The 12,931-nt window shown below is 37.4% G+C and overlaps 1 long non-coding RNA gene across 1 annotated transcript in view; it reads right to left on the bottom strand.

The window, feature by feature from the left end:
- Window positions 1-11,375, bottom strand: part of LOC120541140 — a 70,762-nt gene extending 59,387 nt beyond the window's left edge. The window contains exons 1-2 of the long non-coding RNA XR_005635951.1: window positions 10,524-11,375; window positions 10,269-10,379 (exon numbers count right to left, since the gene is read on the bottom strand). This is a non-coding gene — a long non-coding RNA (uncharacterized LOC120541140). The remainder of the gene's footprint in view (window positions 1-10,268; window positions 10,380-10,523) is intronic.
- Window positions 11,376-12,931: the final 1,556 nt, after the last annotated feature.

Here is a 12,931-nt window from a genome sequence, read left to right as displayed (position 1 = left end):
TTGTCCTGTCCTTTTAGAAGAACATTTGTGGTTTCAAAGATTGGGAGAAAGGAGTTTGGAGTATTTTCAATTCAGATTTTATTTTACATGAACAATAGCTTGATACTGACCTGACAGAGAAGTTTTATGCTTTAACTGCAAATGCATTAAGTGACTCTTACATCAGATTAGCAAAAGTGCAGCTGACCGCCATTTTACAGTACTTACCACCTGGTTTTGCTCTGACCTTCACTACACTTTCAAAGCTTTCTGAGTACTTATCTTTGTGTCCTGGGATGGACGTGGTCCATCTGTCAATCTGTTATTTCTATCTGTGCTAATGCAGGCCATTTTCTCCAAAGGTCTTGTTCCTGAATTCATGGTATGCCGCCCTAATTTTGTAAGAAGGACATGCAGGTAAGGTAAATTAGTGCAGCTATAATTGGTGCCCATATTGGTCTATGTGTATGTCTTCAGCCTGCGATGGACTGGTGCCCTGTCCAGGCATTGTTACTGCCTTGTGCCCGGTGATTGATCAGATAGGCCCCAGCTGCCCCACGACCCTGGATAAGCAAGTTAGGCAATTGGATGAATGGATAGTACAGACCACTGACTGTATATAATTATTACATCATGTAATGCTAATGATAAAAAATAGAACTACAACGTCATGTTGATAATGAAAGTAGCCCTGATGATTCGCAAACCCAATTTTCTGTGTTCAAATCTGATGCCCAGGTGTTGGTCAAGTACAGCTTGCACTTTCTCTCTTTGTCTGTGTAAGTTTTTCACTCACATCCCTAAAGGTATGCAGGTTAGGTTAATGGGTGATGCCAAACTGACCCGTGGCTATGTGCACTAGTACAGCCCATAATAAACCGGGGTCCTACTTGGCTCCAGCTCCCACAACCCTGAACTGGATTAAATGGAGTTGAAATGTTATGTTAATTAGATGTTTCTTTGTATTAATCATAAAGCAGTACAAATGCATCTTAACGCAGCTCAACTTCAGCTACAATACATTCTGCAAAGATTTATAAACTTCTTCACTATGGCAAATGCAATAGCAGTGCAGTCGTTGAAGTGAGAATCACTTATACAAAGTCAAAAAAGAGATAAGTATCAAACTGCTTTTAATTAACAACTTCATTTAAATATTCCTTACAAAGATCTAAAAAGAAGCTTATGACCTAGTAAATTAATTAAAAATAATCTATGAGTCCTTTATGACCCTTCTAAGGTCCCGTACACGTCAACCAACTTATATTAATAATGACTCGTGAAAACTAGCAATTTAGAGCAGGGGCTCTCCAATTTAGCCCTTGAGCAGCTGCCGGTTTCTTCAAATCCAGTTTGTTTCTTCTGCTTTTAATTAAACCCTTGATAAATGAGCAGGTAAGCTCAAAAACACCTGAGTGTATATTTTACTTTTGATTTTTCTTTAAAAATTACCAAAATAAGAAAAAAATAACACAAATTATTAATTAATTATTTTAGATTTGGAGGCCAAATCTATGCAAGGCAACATACGGTACATTACAGCTGTTTTACTTTTGGAGCACAGGTAGGTTAAGGGTCAGGCTTAGGGCTCACACAGTGGCAGAGATGGGGGACTGAATTAGCAACTGTGGGGTGTAAGATCCAGGGCTTTAAGCTCAAATGCTTTAGAAAACTAAAAGTATGTTGATAGATAGATCGAGAGATGTGAAAGGCACTATATAACAGATAGATAGATAGATAGATAGATAGAGTAAAAGGCACTACATACTAGATAGATAGATAGATAGATAGATAGATAGATAGATAGATAGATAGATAGATAGATAGATAGATAGATAGATAGATAGATAGATAGAGTGAAAGGCACTACATACTAGATAGATAGATAAAAAATGGTAAATGGCCTGTATTTGATATAGCGCCTAACTAGAGTTAGATAAATAGATAGATAGATAAATAGATAGATAGAGTGAAAGGCACTACATACTAGATAGATAGATAGATAGATAGATAGATAGAGTGAAAGGCACTACATACTAGATAGATAGATAGATAGATAGATAGATAGATAGATAGATAGCGTGAAAGGCACTACATAATAGATAGATAGATAGATAGATAGATAGATAGAGTGAAAGGCACTACATAATAGATAGATAGATAGATAGATAGATAGATAGATAGATAGATAGATAGATAGATTAAAAGGCACTACATAATAGATAGATAGATAGATAGATAGATAGATAGATAGATAGATAGATAGATAGATAGATAGATAGATAGATAGAGTGAAAGGCACTACATAATAGATAGATAGATAGATAGATAGATAGATAGATAGATAGATAGATAGATAGAGTGAAAGGCACTACATAACAGATAGATAGATAGATAGATAGATAGATAGATAGATAGATAGATAGATAGATAGATAGATAGATAGATAGATAGATGTATGAAAAATTGTTGTGATTTAATTATTTTTGTTTTTTTCTGGTAACATGTTTGTCTGTGTAACTCCTAATGGCTGCCAGCCTGTTGAACTTCATGGGTATTTAAAAGTTCATATGTGACTTTGTGGTAAAGCGAATCACATATCCTGCACAAATTTGGTTTAAGTCAATGCCACTGATCCTTCATTTTAAAAATGCAAAGTCACTTCTTAAGCTAATATGCACAACACAAAGCCTTACTTTCCTTTTCACCAAAAATCACATTCCGAGCCAATTTGTGCGTGATACATTACAAAACATTTACAAACAGGGAACATTAAATGGGAAATTATGCTGCAAAGGTTATACAAAAGATTGCCTTTTGAACGCTAACATAAGACCAGGTCCTGCTTAATCCAATTCAGCATCATGGGGTCTGGAGCTTATCCCAGCAGCAAATGGTACAAGACAGGAGTCAGTTCATCCCAGGACCCACTAGCATACACAGCCATACCCACATCACACTTGCTAATTTTTTAAAAATTATCCTTCAAGTGAGTGTTGAAACATACCCAATAAATCTTTTTCTTACATTTGGCAGTAAAAAGATTAGGAGAATATTTGTTGGTGCTTCATTATTTTGTGATGTCCCCCAAACAGCTGTCTCCAGTTTAGTTTACTCCTCCTAGCACATTCAATTGAAACACATTTTTTAAAGCAGTGTACCCAATGGCATGTGTATATTATTGCTCTTGTGACATATCTTTTTTGATTTTTTTTTACCAATGGCAGCCATAGTTATCAACAAAATCAGCACAAAACGTTACATAATCAGTATGGTAAAGCACACATTTTGTCAAATTTAAAACATTGCTTTTGGAAAGGTGAGATTTTATTACAATAGACACAAGAGTACCATTTCAGTCTGTCCATCTTCCTTCACCTCCACTTACTGGAGTCATTTAATCCAGTTTCAGGATCATGGGCACCAAGAGCCCACCCCGAAGCAACTCTGGATGGCATTTCAGTCCATTAGAGGGCACATTCAGTCACACACAGTTACTATCCTCTTAATAAACTAAGAATCGTGCTGCCGAGAGCGGGTCTAGCTATCTTGAATTCCAATAAGCATTTTTAAAAAATGGACGGACGCATGTTTTAGCACAGCCACACCCAACAGTTATTAGAAATGGAGGAAGAGAGTGAGACACTAAAGCCAGGACAGAGAAGCCCTGATCTAAACTTCTGAAGATTGTTCCTTACTTTTTCTTCCAAAGATTCTAAATATTTCACACTTCATGTTAGAGGATGAATTTGAGGATGATATCTAGGGAACCTTATTAAATGGTCACAAGACTGCAGATTTGTTCTTCTCTATAATGACAATATTCATGAGTGTAATTGCATTGTTTGTTTACCTTGGCAGTCCTTATGCTGTACACAAACAATCACAAATACAAACACATTCTTGTGCACAACAAAGTAAAAACACGTTAATAATTACACAGAAATAAATTAAAAAATGATGCAGTTTGGCTTAGTATGCCAATCCATATCCATCTACTTGCTCACATTGAAACCTGAGCTTTAGTAATTAATATTCTCAATTTCAAGCACACAACTTTTATTTTTATTACTATTATTACCACCACAGTATTCTGGATGGACTAAAACCAAGCCAGCCGATACTAAGCTTCAATGGACTAATGTCATGTGTACTCTTGTTGGTTTCTTAGAAGGCATGTCATCAACGTTTTGGATTCTTAGTAACAGTCTGAGAGCGCTATTATAAAATAATATGCAATTAACAATAGAAATTGTGCTTACATAATATAGCAAGACTCTAAAATATATTCAAATACAATACACTTTTAAAAAAAAGAGTAGCAAAGACATTTGTAGAGTAGTGGCCTAGGGGTTAAATCCAACACTGTGTCGTATCTCCAGGAGACTAAAATAAAATCCCCGAAGTCTCTGTCTGTGTGTTCTCCCCATGTTTCCGTGATTTCTTCCCCAGCATCCAAAGCTTAGGCCAAATGATGACTGTGACGTGTATATGAACGGTATGAGTGAGTGTGGGTGCACCGAGAGATGTGTCCTGAAGCAGCCTAATGCCCCTAAAATGGGCTGCAAGCCCTAAACTAGATAAGGGAAGGAATGACTCAGTGAAGATGAATGGGCAGCCACATGTTTAGCAGTTTTATTTACAGTCTCTAGCGCACTTAATCATGTCCTGACCCTGAGCTGTGTCTCTTATTTCTGTAATTACACCTCTAATCCTCTCACAATAATGAAGCCAGTCATTGTCCAACCACAATAATGAAGTAAACACGTCAAATTAAACACATCAATTACTGGGCCATTTTATTCTAGAATGAAGGATTTTAGGAGCTAAAAAGAAGGAGGACTTGAGGTTTCTGTATTTTTGTTCCTCATGTCTTAATCACTTGAAAATGCACCCACATGTGTGTTTAAAAGACAAACTTGAATGATTTCCCTTAAATTTAAAATGATAAAGTATACATAAAATCTTTGCTTTGTGCAGATATTTCTGCAAGATAAATTATCTAGAGTCATTATACATTGCAATTAAAAAGAATGTTAAACAGGGGATAGCAGTTCTGTCTCACTCATCCAGAGAACGGATTTCAAAATGGTCATTGCCTGTATGGAGCCTGAATATTCCCTTGACGTCTGTATGGGTTTTTCAGAGTGACGTCTGTGGCAGGTTCATTGATGACCCTAATTTACAGTGGTATGGGTGTCGTCATCTGTGAGCATGGATATAACCCCCTTTGGTATACTAGCAGAGTTTGTACCAAAATGTCCAATTATGGCGGAGTGGTGGCTCTGAGGCGAGGGATCTGTACTGGTCATTGGAAGGTTGACGGTTCGAATCCCATAAATGCCAAAAGGGACTCTGCTCTGTCGGGACCTTAACCTGCAATTGCTGAGCACTTTGAGGAGTGAGAAAAACGCTATAGAAATACAAAGAATTATTATTATTATGAACCAAATGCTCGTTTTCTGTGTACTGAGTGAAATGTCATGGCAAATACTCCTTCAATCAAAGCTCTTTCAACAAAGGAAATTTAGAGTTTTCATTTTTAATCTGTTGAAGACAAAGCTAATATTACCGAGTAATACATAGTCGAGGAGACTAAGGACAGATGAAAGAAGAGAGAAAGAAGGCGGCATCCTCAAAATTCAAAGGGATAAAGTGCTACCTGTTTATTACTTACTGACTAGGAGCCACAGTTCTTTCAAAACACACGGTCAGGTGGCACATTGTGATGAAACCCTAGGGTGGCAGGCAAAGCCAAAGAGGCGCAGTAAGCCCTCCAACACAAAAAATAATAAGATATGAGTCAGAAATATTCATTCCAATCTTTATTACAAAGACATTTTTGAAAAATAATGTTAACAATTCTCAGCAAGGTAAGACTTGATTCCAGGGCTTGTCTCTTACTAAGGTCTAATCTTTGTAAGTCATCAGCATGTCAAGGAAGTTCTAGCAACCAAATGCTGAAGAAACAATATGGCCCTTTCAAAACATTGACTTAGCACTGATACAGAGGCCAGGGTGACTGGTAGCTTTAAACTAAATGAGTGCATCCCATCCAGGGTTGCTTTGGCCTTACAGTCGGCTCCAACTCGCTGTGAACTGAATATGCAGGGTCAGAAAATAGACAGACAGACAGATAGATAGATAGATAGATAGATAGATAGATAGATAGATAGATAGATAGATAGATAGATAGATAGATAGATAGATAGATAGATAGATATAGTGAAAGGCACTATATAATAGACAGACAGACAGACAGATATAGTAAAAGACACTATATAATAGACAGATAGATAGATAGATAGATAGATAGATAGATAGATAGATAGATAGATAGATAGAGTGAAAGGCACTATATAATAGACAGACAGATAGATAGATAGATAGATAGATAGATAGATAGAGTGAAAGGCACTATATAATAGACAGACAGACAGACAGATAGATAGATAGATAGATATAGTAAAAGACACTATATAATAGACAGACAGATAGATAGATAGATAGATAGATAGATAGATAGATAGATAGATAGATAGATATAGTGAAAGGCACTATATAATAGATAGACAGACAGACAGACAGACAGAGATAGACAGATAGACAGATATAGTGAAAGGCACTATATAATAGACAGACAGACAGACAGACAGACAGACAGATAGATAGATAGATAGATAGATAGATAGATAGATAGATAGATAGATAGATAGATAGATAGATAGATAGATAGATAGATATAGCAAAAGGCACTATATAATAGATAGACAGACAGACAGATAGATAGACAGATAGATAGATATAGTGAAAGGCACTATATAATAGATAGACAGACAGACAGATAGATCTATCAATAAAAATACATATGTATATTGTATAAAATTTACAATACTGCAAACAATACAGTATATACCGTATTCAAAGGAGTCTGCAATTGGTGGCATCAGCATGTAGGTGCAAAAGGAAAAAATTAAATAAATATTATTCTATTTAGATAGATAGATAGATAGATAGATAGATAGATAGATAGATAGATAGATAGATAGATATAGTGAAAGGCACTATATAATAGATAGACAGACAGACAGACAGAGATAGACAGATAGATAGATATAGCAAAAGGCACTATATAATAGATAGACAGACAGACAGATAGATAGACAGATAGATAGATAGATAGATAGATAGATAGATAGATAGATAGATAGATAGATATAGTGAAAGGCACTATATAATAGATAGACAGACAGACAGACAGATCTATCAATAAAAATACATATGTATATTGTATAAAATTTACAATACTGCAAACAATACAGTATATACCGTATTCAAAGGAGTCTGCAATTGGTGGCATCAGCATGTAGGTGCAAAAGGAAAAAATTAAATAAATATTATTCCTATTCTGAAAAAAAATAGTAAAGAACTTTAAAGACATTATATTTACAACCATCTTTAGTGTTTTTTTTCCGGAGAGCAGCTCTTTGTTCTCTTCGTGTAGAACAGGTTTTTTTTGCATTGTTATTTTATTATTTATTACATTTGTCTGTCATGCACATGTGTTACAAACACACACAGCTTTATATCCAAGACTCTATGAATCCTTGTTGGGAAAATGCAGCGGTCACGGTGACCCTGTCAGAGTCAGTCAGCAGATAGATCATACAAGCATGCCAGGTCTACCGATTGACTGATAAATTAAACTTCTTGCTTAGAAGTCCTTGAACTTTAGTCGAACTCTTTCCTGGAGCTTTTGGTCCCCGTTTGTGGGTCGATATAGGCGGCCATTCCAAATGATAACTCTGCTGCTGATGTTCAAGAACACAAAAAGTAGACAGAGTGCAGTAAACTTTTTAAAACTACAGACAAATGTAACCTGTACAGGTTTAAACCACTTGATAAAATGTTTCTTGTATACACCCTAAAAGTGTGTAATAAGTTATGAGGATCATGGCGTCTATCCTGAAAGCATCAGGTACCAAACGTAGAATGGGAGCTGCTCCATCACATGGCACACTTGTGCAAACTCTGACTTTCACTTATGCCTGGCAAATGTAGTTTTCAGATGCATAAGAAATGCCGCAATACATGGAAAGCACCAAAGAGGCACAGGAAGAACATGCAGATAACGCAGACTACAACTGGGCTAGGATTCAAGGGCAGCCTACTAGCTGGAGCTGTGAGCCACCAATACTGACCACTGTGCATCTCAAATATATATTCTGTGTATTCATATTTCAAATCAAGCTGTACACGTTAAGCTGGTGTAGGAGAATATATAGTTCTCATATTAATATAAAATTAGGTGTAGATTTTTTAAATATTAAGAAATGTTCAGAAAAATCTCCACTGCACATTCTGGAAGCTGTTTGATCTTATCTGAGAAGAGGAGCAATGCATGACAATTATCATTGGATTCTATTATAATAAAGTCATTAAATATGCCTTCTTTGTTTTACAAGTGATAACATTCTTGAAAATATAACTTATATGAATTCATCTAATTCTTAATATGCTGCTTTACACTATTTCAACAATTACAGATATACTTACTAGTAACGGTTATTATTATGTTACTACTGGCAGGATGCTAAAGATTTAAGTTGCCTCGTAGAACAGATGTTACAAAGTAGGAAGGTGACTTTTCTTTGCTTCAGTAGTTAATCTGCATATTGTATGTCTTTGGGGAAAATATGAAACCATTTCTGCTTTAATTTGCCATTTTCATTTCTTCAACTATGCCTTGATAGCTATCAAAAAGTTTTAATGAGGAAGAAAAAAAGAAAAACCTATAGGTGCACATCTGCATTTTAAACCTTGTGCCTGGAGCTGCAGTGGATCAGTGGCGTCTCTTGCATATAAAGTGGAAGGAAGATGATAGTTGTTGAGTATCGGTGGCGTACAGCGTTCAGTTAACACTCTAAGTCAAGAGCGGAATTACAATTTCCAAAAAGATACCTTTAAGTATTAAGAGTTAATTGAATACCCATAGTTAAGCTAGACGCAAAAGACGAGCTACAAATTCTTTAAACAAAAAGATTTTAAAAATATAGAATTGTCCATTTTTTGCATGCCCCCGCCCAAAGGAAAACGAGCACATTAATTATATTAAAGAAGAAGAAGGTATAACTAACTTACTATGCCAAAAGAAAGATGAAAGAAAAAGAAGCAGAAATAAAAATGAAAAAGTTATAACGTTTAAAATGTGTTGTGCTGTGCTTGTGGAATACAAGATAATTAGCCGTAGCTTTCACAAAACCTAAACAGTTTGTATGATTTATATATTAAAAAAAAAAAAAAAAGTCAGTTTGTCTCTGGATGTCCAAATATGTCATCAGCTGGCGTTACTGCACCATAAAGCATGCAGCCGGCCAGACTGCCATTATCGGAGCTGTTTAGTCCAGTTCAGGGTCATAAATAGAGAGGTCCACTTAGTGCACAAAACATTCATAGTTTAGTTAAAATATGGATTAATTGTAATCAGAATTCCTTAATAGGACAGAATGTGTTAAGTTTAAGAAACTTGTGCCCAGTGTTAATATTTCTGTTATTTACACCAGCCAATGAGAGAAATCATGTTTTTAAAATCTTCCAACGTTTTAATAAGTTAAATTATTAATACTGTCTTGAGAAATCTGCTACCAAAGTACACACCAGTTCATTGTTTGCACATTTTACTTTTTTTAAATGATACTTTTCATGCAAATCCACCAATCTAAGATATTTACGTGTTTTGCTGTTTTCTTTTCGTCTTATACGTATATGTGCAAAAAAATATTAGCAGCGTTCACAGAGGGTGTGCTAATTCAAATTTGGACTCAGACTGCTTAGAATTTACCTTTTCTTTTTGTTCAAAGGCTTTGCTCCCCGCCTGGTCACGTTGCACTATTCTGTATGTATTCTTCATAAAAGTAAAAGCATCAGATATTCACAATTTCAGATCCTGTAGCGCTCTCCGGGATTCATTTATGTCACACGTCTAATAAGCCTTTTACCTCCACCTAACTCAGCATGTCACCACATCCAAAAAGTAAAACCCATTTTAAAAAGAGCGAATGCCGCTGAGGTGCTCTATACTATACCCGCTATAGGTGTACGATAAGGAGGAGCTGCTCTCGCAAAAACTCTTCTTGAAAACTGACAACTAGCTTTGACGAGCCGGCCGGCGCATCACCATCTCGAATAAAAAAGGGCATCCTCTGCCAAACATTGCAAACTACTTTCCTAAATACGAATGCACTCCTTTGGCCCATTGCTGGTAAAGTGCGCAGGTGAGAAGTTCTTACCGCGTCGATCATCGGGACTACAGCAGAGGCAGAGCACGGACTCCAAGCGGGGCCGAATCCATACCACGTCCAAGTCTCACAGAAACAACCACGAAGCTGGCAGCGTTCATTCTGAAAGAAAAAACGGAGCAAAACCTCATAATGACATGTGAGTGTGAAAGCTCTCCGAACGTGGAGAAGTGTCATACCGATGTATTATCACACACACACACAGACACACACAGACACAGACAGACACACACTCACCCTCCCCACCTCTTTGCTTTGCTTCTTTTCTTCCTGTTTGCCAGTTTTTATCCCTCTCTCTGTTTTGGGGAGAGTTTCAACTTGGAAGTAGCAGCTTCGACCTCTCGGAAGAACACTTCACTCTCAGTGCGCGTGTAGCCCCTCGCATGTCGGCTTGGACTGCTTCAGGTGCTTCGAGCAGAGGAGAGCAACGCTCTTTTGGGAAGCCAGCTTGAGGTTGCTGTTTACTAACTATTGCGCCTTCACTGACGATCAAGAGCTGGCCAGCCTGTCAAAGCTCATCAGCACAGAAGCTGCTGTTTCCTTAGATCCCGACGTCAATTCTGCAGCTTTGTGTGGAGCACCTGGAGATAACGTGTTCTCTAAGGGAGTAACAAGCTTCTTCGATAGATAGATAAATAGATAGATAGATAAATAAATAAACAATACAAAGAAATACAGAAATCAGCACACAGAGAAAATCTGTGGTATTGTTGGCTGGAGAACTTGAAGCATTATTTCCTCCACTGGTACACTTTTCCGTCTGCGAGCAGCGGCATTAGTTTAGGAGCGAAGTGCTAAATGTCTCCCGGATGCCACATTGAATGAACCCATTCCGTTAGTTAGTCATACCACGCCGCTGTCCCGCTCTAGGAGCCCAGGCATTCCCTGCTCTTTCTGCCTCGCATATTAATTGAGGTGGGTTGCCTAGCAACAAGCTCTGGGGAGCCACACAATGCCTGACGACAAGAAGCGTTTGTGACAGCCGTGATGGAGGGGAAGGTCTCCTCAGCTGCTTTTTAATTCATGGGGTCTGCTTAGCTGCTCGGAGCGAGAGCAATTACTCTGACCCAAGGAAAAGTCCATGTAGTGCCAGTGGTCCATGTGGGATGACAGGCTCACACGAATTCCCTTACCTCGGGATGACAGCGAAATGCTGCTGAAGGGATTTCACTCCCACCAAAGTGTGGAGCTAAACTGAGGAGACTTAGGCAAGTAATGCATACAATGATTAAACATGAAACCTGCCTGGCTGGGACGCTGCGCTTTAAACTAGGCTCTCACAATTTTGCTCTTCTACTTCTTTTCCATTTCTTAACTTTAATTAACCAGAAGCCTGAAACCCACTGTGCGGCAGTGGGCTACAGGACTCTTCCGTCAGTGTACTTCTGCTGGAAAATCGCAAGCTATATCTGTCATTTCATTGAAGACTCATCTGTATGAGAAAAAACAATCTAAGGTACGGCCACATGAAGACTGGATTTAAATCAAGCCTTTCGTTTCTTCAAATGTGCTGCTAATAGTTAACACCAGTTTGTGGCCTCATAGTTATTGGAGTTTGGGTGCTTTTGGTGTGGACTTTGTATGATCTTCATGGTGTCCTCCTACATTCCAAAAACATATTCAGCAGTATGAAGCAATGACTCATGAAGAATGACATCCAGTCCACCTTAACGTTGCTGAGATACACTGCGACTGTGACTGTGTTCACTTAATAGGATTTAAGCAGCACCATGCATCGAGTACACCATTATGACACAAAGAAAGCTGAGAGTATGTAGAGGAGGTTACATGAACATCATGCAAAAACAATCTAAATGTTGAGAGCATTTTCTTTCTCTTTTTGTATCCTTTGAGTTTTTCATGCTTTGTTTAGAGCCTAGAAACACTGATACGCCTGTTCTCATACATTTATAATGCAATTCCTCGGACCCCCTATTAACCTTTGTACCTACCTCCTCACCCTACCATTTCCCTGCCTAATAGAAGAGTCATGAGTTCCCCTTTCTCATTTATTATAGCCTGATATCATTTCTGTTTTCAGAAATACTGTATTTGAACTTCATCTAAAAGACTTTCTATGTAGCAGCCTCTCAAAGTAAATGGCTTGTTGCAGATACAGTTATGTGGATGGCTGCCGATCAGCCAAAGAATTGTGAAACGATAAAGTGTTGATACTGTCAGCGATGTGCACAGACATTTTGGTTGGGGAGAAAGAGCACTTTACAGGACAGGATTTGTGACTGAAATGAGTACCCACTTTTATTTGGGGTTTTAATTTCAGTGGAAAGTTGACTGTAACTCTAAGGTTACTCACAAGCATAACAAAAATGTGTGTCCATAATTTCTGATTTTGTCAGATTCTCAGAACACACACTACCCGCCTCTACTGCACATACAGTATACAGTGGGTACGGAAAGTATTCAGACCCCCTTCTATTTTTCACTCTTTGTTATATTGCAGCCATTTGCTAAAATCATTTAAATTAATTTTTTCCTCATAAATGTACACACAGCACCCCATATTGACAGACAAAAAAAAAGAATTTTTGAAATTGTTGCTGATTTATTAAAAAAGAAAAACTGAAATATCACCTGGTCCTAAGTATTCAGACCCTTTGAACCCTCAGTATTTAGTAGAAGCCCCCTTTTGAGCT

The sequence above is a fragment of the Polypterus senegalus genome, chromosome 12 (genome assembly GCF_016835505.1).
Source record: "Polypterus senegalus isolate Bchr_013 chromosome 12, ASM1683550v1, whole genome shotgun sequence".
NCBI lineage: Eukaryota > Metazoa > Chordata > Cladistia > Polypteriformes > Polypteridae > Polypterus > Polypterus senegalus.
The sequence above is the reverse complement of the archived record's forward strand: the minus strand, read 5'-3'. Positions and strand labels throughout refer to the sequence as shown.